This window comes from Plodia interpunctella, chromosome 14, assembly GCF_027563975.2.
Source record: "Plodia interpunctella isolate USDA-ARS_2022_Savannah chromosome 14, ilPloInte3.2, whole genome shotgun sequence".
Classification (NCBI taxonomy): domain Eukaryota; kingdom Metazoa; phylum Arthropoda; class Insecta; order Lepidoptera; family Pyralidae; genus Plodia; species Plodia interpunctella.
Genome location: NC_071307.1, coordinates 6,340,621 through 6,350,008, shown reverse-complemented (window position 1 = coordinate 6,350,008; position 9,388 = coordinate 6,340,621).

The window sequence follows — 9,388 nt, the reverse complement described above, 5'->3', positions numbered from 1 at the left end:
AGAAGATATTCAGACAGCCAGATATTTCAAGTATTGAAGAACAAACTAACTAAATAATATTTTGGTCGCGTGTGACCTGTTGCTTGAAGCAAAACCAATTCTAAGAACGGCAATAGTTTTACATAACGATTTCTATTCCTATGTAAATTTTAGTTTAGATTTGAAACAAGTATCATTCAGGTAGACAAGTAGCAGAAAAAATAAAGAAGAACCATGTAATGGCTTTTGACACGGCAATCGAGCGCATTTGTAGTCGTAATCTTGAAATAACCCAAGATTATAATGTAGGGTTGGCGAAAAATAATGCGTGATTTGAAAGAATTATGTATGTAAATGTCGCACTCTTTCTACATCTATGGTTTTTCAAAAATGTTATAAAACACCATAGTTGGAGGCTCAAGATATGCAGAAAGATCGATTCCACATAAATTATTAATTTAAAATTTCTTAAAAATGTTCCGTTTTCACTTGTTGTAGACCTATTCGTATCATCTTATTGAGTACTTTATATTTTTTTCTTGTTTTTTTCCCAATTATATCAAGCATCATTTCATAGTGATACTTTCTTGCTCATTATCTCAAGTTTAATTTCAATTTAGTCTGTTAACTTATTTGTATATATTAATTTATTATACTTATTTTCCATTTTACACCCACATTTGTAGCACCTGCATTTATTTATAGTTTCACTAAGAGTGACAAGCTCGGCGTGCATTACAGAAACCTCCAGTCCTGTAATAGACGAAATGAGTCGATAAGGAAGAAAAATAATATTGAAAATTTTGTGGCAGCCCTAGCTCGACCAGACCGCGTGTAACATCCGTAAACTATATCACTGCGCCGGCGATGTCGGGAAAACCGCGAATGTATTCATTGTTCGCGACGCCGACGCATGTTCCACGACCAATTTACACAGACCCCCCAACATAAACCAAATCCTTCCTACCCGAGGCTAACCGCAGCTCAAACTACACAGGCTAATTCCCACCTTGATTAACTTAGCTACGATACCATTATCAAATCGGTTCCGCCCTTTTTTGGACATTACTTTGTCACTTTTCGTCCGTTTTTATACCAAGTCTAAATATAATGCTAAATTTTGTTGCTCATGACACAGACTATACAAGTTATGCACTGAGTCATACTGCTAAAGCTATTAAGCTATTTGAAACTAGTATTTACAAGGTAAACTATATTGTATCCATTGACAAACGCAGTTAAAATTCTGTAAGAGAGAGTTGAGTCATAATGACTAAAAGTAATCTCGACTTTTAAGTTCTTTAGAATACTTGAATAAATTTATAGTTAATTCAAGCCTTGAAATACCAATAAATGAGTCAGAAACTCTCTCTAAAACACCTCATTTTGTAATCATCATTATAGTAATCACAATTTAAGGACATTGTAAGTAGAAAAAGTAACCAATGATAAAAAATGTCAATCCATTTCGTTCCAACACACATACCTCTTTCGATAGGATTGTGTGGAAATAAAGGCCCTAGGCTAAAGGTTAGGCTGTGGTAACCACTTAGCATCAGGTGAGCCACATGCATGTCTGCCTACTTGGTAGAAAAGAAAACCTGTTTGAAAGAAAAGAATTTCTTTCGTGAAACTCGTGTGTACTATCTATATATAAAATTAAATGAAATTACAACATCTAAACTCCTTTGAGAAAAAATACATGATGCGAACGATTTGAAACGGTTTCAAATTGATTTGAGCTTTGCTCCATTACTCAGTCGGGCTTCATTGTGACGACGCAGCGTTTTGCGAAACAGAACGGAGAAATATCATACAAGACCGGTAGAGTCAATACCAGAAGAAAATATCGAGTCAAGTGTTTGAGAAATGCAAAACAAACAAAAGCCAGGAAATATAATTGGACTACTTTATTATTTTATTAAGGTCTTGTTCCTCGTAAAGCTTGTGTACCACAGTTATACAACGGCTGCAATGCTAAGCGATAGCTAGCTATGTGCTATTTTGCTATGGTGCGATGGTACAATTTCAGTGGTAATATGAAGAGTAGAGTGAAAGAGGTTATTTTTACTAATAAATTTCTTATTTATATTAGATGAAGTTACGATACCTTTTATTTCCTCTAATCTAGTGCATACATAGACCAAGATTATGTGTCAGCCTATTGGCTAAGACGCCACATCATCGTGGTCAAACTAAACTTTATAGACAAAAAATTATTACTTTTAAGTATATTATACCTATGTTTGACAAATAAATTGTTAATTTAATATATTTTGCGTTATAACCCAAATGTCTGTAACATGTGGCTTGTGTCCTATGATGTATACGAGTAGAATAGTACCACTCCATATCCTCCCGTGGACGTCGTACGAAGCAGCGACGCCTAGGTAACAATAGCATGTACAGGAGGGTTGATTTCAGACAGAAGGCCAATTGTAAAATCACAGCCGAATCTTCAAAACTTTTAATTAAGGTTTATTGATGAGATGTTGCCAGCCTGACAGAGGGATGAGAGAGGGACGTAGATATATGATAGCGTCTAGTGTAAAACAAGCATACGTTTTAGGTACATTTGCATTGAAGTTCATAAGTAATGATGCATGCAATACGTTTGGACGTTAAATCAAGATTAGAGAGTGTCTATGTTGCTGTCAAAACCAAAACAATAGACCTGACAGACGTTCGTGCAAGTATTCAAAGATAATTGTGTTACAATTAAATCTGTATGTTGATTTAGATTGGCAACAATGAATTGCGATAAAAATATAATCTAAAGCACATATACAATATAGAGCACAACTATATTTTCATGAATTTATCATCAAGATATTGGTAAAGCATAATAGCACTAAAACTATTTATATGAAATCATAAACATTTTAATTCTATTAAAAACGGATCAATAATAAGGTATGTCAAATTCATATACTGTCAAAAAGTATACTATAGCATTAACGTCGAAAGATTTTTTTTTTACAACCATTATAAACAATCTAAGCGTTTGGCCGAGTCCAAAAATGTGTGTGTTTATTTTTGTCATTCTTTGAAAATATTGTCATTATTACAATATTTTTTTAACTGGTTCACTATTTCATATAAAGGGCTTCGAAAAGTCATCAAAAATTTAGCCTAATCCAATAGGATTAGACTAAATGACATTTTTTTGTTAATTTAAGTTAATTTGGTTTAATTCACCTTATTTATTTATTAAACTTTCTTGTTCTTGTAAAACACATAAACAATGCCAATGTTAAAAACAACTTTCCCGGCTAACCATTAGGAGGTACTAAGGAATTTGTGAGGCGGGCAGGAAAGTAACACAGTATAATAAACTTATGCAAATCAAACACATAAATGACATAACAACAATGTGATATGTCACAATTTTCCGGGATTTCCGCATTTCCGTCACGGCGTGGATTCTCCGCACGCTTTTTGTCGAGGATTCCGTTCCGATCACCGGATCAGTTTTTATTGTTGTTAGCGGTGAAATAAACCAAATGTGATTTTCATTGATTCGCTTCATGACATTGCTAAACTTATGCACGATGCAACTTATTAGTGTTTTTATTTTTGATCAGAATTGTTTTTGAGTACCATATTATAGAATATACGTAGCTAACTAAAAATCGAAATACGATAATAACATTACAATACAATCTATAATCGAATGCTAATGTAGTGTTAATATTACTTCATTGTTTAAGATATTTTTAGAGGGATTGAAAGTCTAAAACAAGGTTGAATCGGGGAGGGATTGAAAGTTTAACAATGATCCGAATTGTATAAATAACTAATGTCAATTGTGAAAATTATTTTTTAACTATTAGTTTTACTACTTATTCCATGTTATAAATAAAATATGTTGTATCAACGATATTGCAAAAAAGTTACACAAAATAATTTCCCAAAGATTTATAGGCATTGAATGGAAGGGCCACAAGTTGACAAGAATGTAGTCGTTATAATCAGCAGTACACGGGCGCGTATCCGGCTTGCTGCCGGGGTATGCTAATCATTATTGGTTTATAATAAGAAGTCAATAAAACTAAGGTGGTGTCAACGCAAATCAATGAGAGAACAGAATTTTCATTCTGCACAAATCCATACTATAATATTAGAAATGCGAAAGTCTGTCTGTCTTTCTATCTGTCTGTCTGTTCCGCTTTCACGGCTAAACCGCTGGACTAATTTTGATGAAATTTGGTATGCATATAGTTAAAGACACGCGTTCAATTTTTTTTTCCAAAAATCAATCCACTACTGACTATAATGGGGCCCCTCATTATAGTCATTTGTAGGTTGAAGTTTGTGAGTTAAAGTTTGTGTGAAAATCGTCTGTTCCGATTTCGCAGATAAATTAATAAATTCACGCAGGCGAAGCCGCGTGCAAGAGATAGTCTATCTATATAAAACGCAAAGGTGACTGACTGATCTATCAACGCTATGCAAGAGAATATAGATGAACTCCAGTTGTGTAGAATTCGATAAGGGACTTTGTCCTAATCGAACCACCTGGTGAAACGTCTTTTTCTGTTCTTTGTTGGTCGAATGGAGTTTTTCACATTTTACCTATGATTGTATCATGAATGTTACACAACTACTTTCTTGGCAATAGTTATACATAGCATTAGCGTAGTACTTAGTAACGTAGTAAAACGTAGGTAAGCAAACATCGCTAATGGTAAACATCACCTTTGGGCACCAGCTCCCAATTAAGAGTTACTAGTACGCTACCATACTATACTATTATTCATACACAATAATCAACTAGAGAGCAGGTTTCATTCTTTTCCACAGGAACTGAGTGATTTCAATGGGTGTTTAGGATAATTACAACAGCAAGCCGGTAGCACTGCTCCACAGGTGGAAAAGTAGTCCAAATAATCTTCTGTAAGATGCTTATTTTATACAGTCACGGTTGCCACACGCTACTTGTTAAGGAGGAGCCTTAACGAATTTTTAACGAAAAATCTCACCAAATGTTATGTTATATTAGTATAAGTATATATTTATATATATGTTTCTTTTTTTAAATATGAATTACATTTTTTGAAGTTAACATATTTATAAGCAATTTTGAAAATTAACGAGATCTTTAGCTCTTGCTGCTTATATTGCCGCGCTGATTTTATAATCAATCAAGAGAAAGGCTTTTGTATTGACGACTTTTTTCTTGTATTTATTTTTATTAAGTCAATATTTATTTATTTTTGTATAAAGCAAGCTCCTCATTTATAATATTAATTCAAAATAATGTCTTTGAAAATTTTAGTTATATATAAGTAATGTGAAAGGCTAACCTGTCATAGTAGAATATGTTTTCTCTAATGGTATGTTAAATTTAGGCAAAAAAAATGAATGAATAAATATTTGCTTTTAGGATAAATTAATTATTTATTCTACCTATTCTATAAGATAGTATTTATTCTTTAAGGAAAAATCCTTGTATAATAAATACTACCTTTACTATATTTTACTTTAATCCTACCTTTCCTTTGAGATACAGAATCCTAAATAAACCCTTTCTTACTTCAATTTAAAAAAAAAATAATTAATATAACTTGGCCTTAACAGTCTGATTGTCAGGGCGGGGCTGGTCGGACATTCCCTTGATCTGTTCGTTGTTTATTATCTAAATTATTTAGAGCCAGACATATTTATTCGTTATTTTATTTTTAAATTTAGACATAGGGTATATTCTTTTTTTTGTGATAACAAAACAGTTGTACAGGAAATTAACAAATAAAATCATATAATATAGACCACAGTAATATAAATCACAGTAACATATAAACGGTGTTTTTCTACTGATTTGCATTTGCTCGAAATGTTTATTTTTGTTTTTACATTTTTCGTAATATTTGTCGACTTCTTGTGTGTTGTAAAACATTGTATCACACTAGTATGCTTGGCTCACTACTTTATTTTAACAATTCTCGCCTCATGTGCGCATATATTTGCACGCTTATATCATATCATGTGATATGTTTTTTTTATTACATTCATGAAAACATTTTTCACAGTGTTCATTTTTTAAAATAAATTACAGATTTTAATGTGAATCGAAACAAAATCAGTGCAGAAATAACGGAACACTTTTCTAATCATAGTAACCTCTATAATTAAGTATGATTTTATAGAATTCAAGTAAGTATAAACAATCAGTTATGGCGACCCCGATCGCAGAAAATTATAGCGCAGTAATATTGTCTATAATCGTTAAGTACGTAGGAAGTAGGTTATAAGTTATAAATTTGCAGGTTATGTACATTAAAATATTTAAGTACTTCCGTCTCCATTCCGAGATAGCCATGTCAAAGGCTCATTCATACAATTACGATGTTATAATGCGTTCATTATAACTTTAGCTACGTAAAGTCGACTGTTGGACATTTATTTCCACTTTGAAGACATCGTAAAGATCCACGAAACCAACTATGATTTTAAAAAAATGTATATAACCTGACATTAGTCTTTAGGAATTTCGTAAGGGGAGAAACTAGTACTTCGTACTTTAATCATAAATGAGGAGGTAAAAATATAAATGACTAGCTTTTCCCAAGAGAACATTTATTTTTCCGGGATGAAAGGAACCCTATGGCTTTCACTATATTTCAAACTATATTTAGGTATGCAAAATTTCAAAATATTGTCCTCGAAATGAAAGTAAATATTTCATGTTTGACATGTTCAAATTCAAATTCAAATCATTTATTCAGAAATTAGACCTTCACAGGCACTTTTTCTCGTCAATCTTTATATTTATAGTTATTTCTCACAAGCTACAAACTACTGTAACTACATGTATAACATAATTAAATTAAAATTAAGAACTTATTATGATTAATTGTTGCCGGATCTAAAAGTTAATTAGATGGTAATTAAGAACCAATCATAAATATCAAACCAATGTGACGCCGCAGGCTGAGGGCTCGGAGGTGTAGTTTTGTTTATGAAACTATCACCATGTTTAGACACTTGTTTTGTCTTACGTACAGTCAACAACACATCAAGCTATTCCTGCAGGAACCTCTATGGCGCTGTAATAGCGACGAGATTACAATGAATTTTGAAAGATTGGTGTGCTGTTGACTGTACGTGACGACGCTTTTTTCTGAACAAATGCTTTGCTTTGTGATAATTTTGATAATTGATATAATATCGATTGTGATGTAGCAAATCCATGGCACATTGCATCATATGCTTATCGTATAATTATGTATTCAGGGTGGAGTCGTGTTGATCTAAGATTCAGGGCTAAACTTACACTGCACTGTCAACATAGCAATCCCATTCCGCATGAATATCTCATGAGTGTTGACATACGGTGGCGTGCAAGTAACCTTTTCAATCAAATTCAAAAGTAAGACCAATTCGGAAATAACTTCTTTTAGAGAGTGTCTATGCTCAGTTATATATATGATTATTACATCGGTCTGAAGCGGTGATTGTCCTCCCGGGTGCGAATCCTACTCGTGATTTATCGACCAAAGAGGGTTGAGGCCGATCTTCAGAAATTTAAGGTTTATTTTTACGTGGAATCCTAGCTTCGGGGCTACGGTCATAAAATACGCGAGGCTAAGAGAGAGAAAGAGATTTACGTAATGAAAGAAAAAATCAAATATTAAATAAATAATACATAACAATACTTCAAATAAATTACAAAACTAATAGAAATTCAGGAAAAGTTAACAGAAAAATATCTTAACTCCTGATTATTAGTTGTGGGAATTAAATTAATAAAACCTGATTAAATATGTTAAATGTAAAGCTATTGTACAAAACTAATTATTTTATTAGCTGTCCGGTTATGTTCAAATATTGACAGACAAAAAACATTTCTAATTAATAATAAATAATGCAATGTTATGTCAGTAACTTTAATGAAAATTTTATTCGACAGTCAATAGAGTATGTCGATATCAATAACGATATCCGGTAACAACTCAATTGTAAAATATGAGGAAAAATTTACTTTTACCTTCTTTATTACTCGGGGAGCAAGTTTTCATGTCTGGCCGTAGGAATTTCATGATTCATTATACAATGATAAATGGAGCTTCAACTGCGCTTTGGAAGTCAGCAGTTTTTTTGACGTCAATAAGTGATGTATATGATCCTAAATAGAATAAATAATTTTGAATTTGAGTCGTTTTAACATAATGGCCTGTCAATTTCTTATGCCGGCTCACAGTGCCGGCTATACACTATCGCGGAACTTAGACAGATGCCGATACTTCGCGAATGCATGAACATTGCATAGTTGTATTGTATGAGAGCTTTTATTTATCGCAATTAAAAACCAGCAATGTATGCCGAATCTGCCAACTTCGATGACGTGGAGCCGACATTACATAAGACAATCGTAAGTTTTTCTTCTGGACGTTTTTCTTCACCGGAAACTTTGAATCAGACACGCTACAAATCCATACATGAGTTAGATTTATATGCAAATGTGCCATGAGATTGATTGATTCAATCCTGGCATCTCGATTTACAAGCGGACTTTTTCATAATAAATTTATAGAAAAGTCGCAGAATTTTCATGATTTCATCATAAATTTAGGTGCATCATGTAAAAATACATTTATATTGAGTAGGTGAAAATATCATAAAAGTGAAAAAAAAATATGCTCATAATATTCGAATACATATCGATCGCAATATCTGTCAATGAACATTCAACATTCAACGAAAGATTAAGATCGCAATCAGTCATAATAATTAACGTCTGTCTCCGAGTGTGTCGTTAGTAGTTCGGCAATATCAAGTTAGGGTGAGTTGCACCGTCAAATACGATATTGATTTCAACGAGTGCGCCTTTTTTTATTCTTTTCTTTATATCTCTCCAAAACAGATTTACATAATATTAGAGGTATCGTTAAATTCTTATATAGGTGACGTTAAAAGAAAAATAAACATGGCGGCTGTACAACGCCATTGGACTTGGTGAAAAACAATGTTTTTGTTTCGAATATAAGAACTACGGGTATATGGGTATTAGTTTTATAAAATTTCGGCTTGTGATATATATATATATATACTTCTTCGCATACTATATCTGTGCTATTCTAAGTATATAGGTATTTCAAATGTCTGTTAAATGGATCACAACGAATAAAATTAGGCCCGAAGCGGTCCAATCGGTACCGGATCAGAATAGTTCCAATGCTGATATAAATATTAAATCACATTTATAATTCATAAGTCGAGACGGAACAGACATAGTTTTCCTTTGTCCAACCATATTACGTCGTCATTTTATATCCTAGATAATCCATAGTTAGCAAAATATAAATATTTTAATTAGAACTAAAGTTCTATTATATCCATTGATATCATGTATTCTTATGAAGAAATCAATCATTTTAATAGCACTGATAGGGAATCTGGTAGGTCGTGT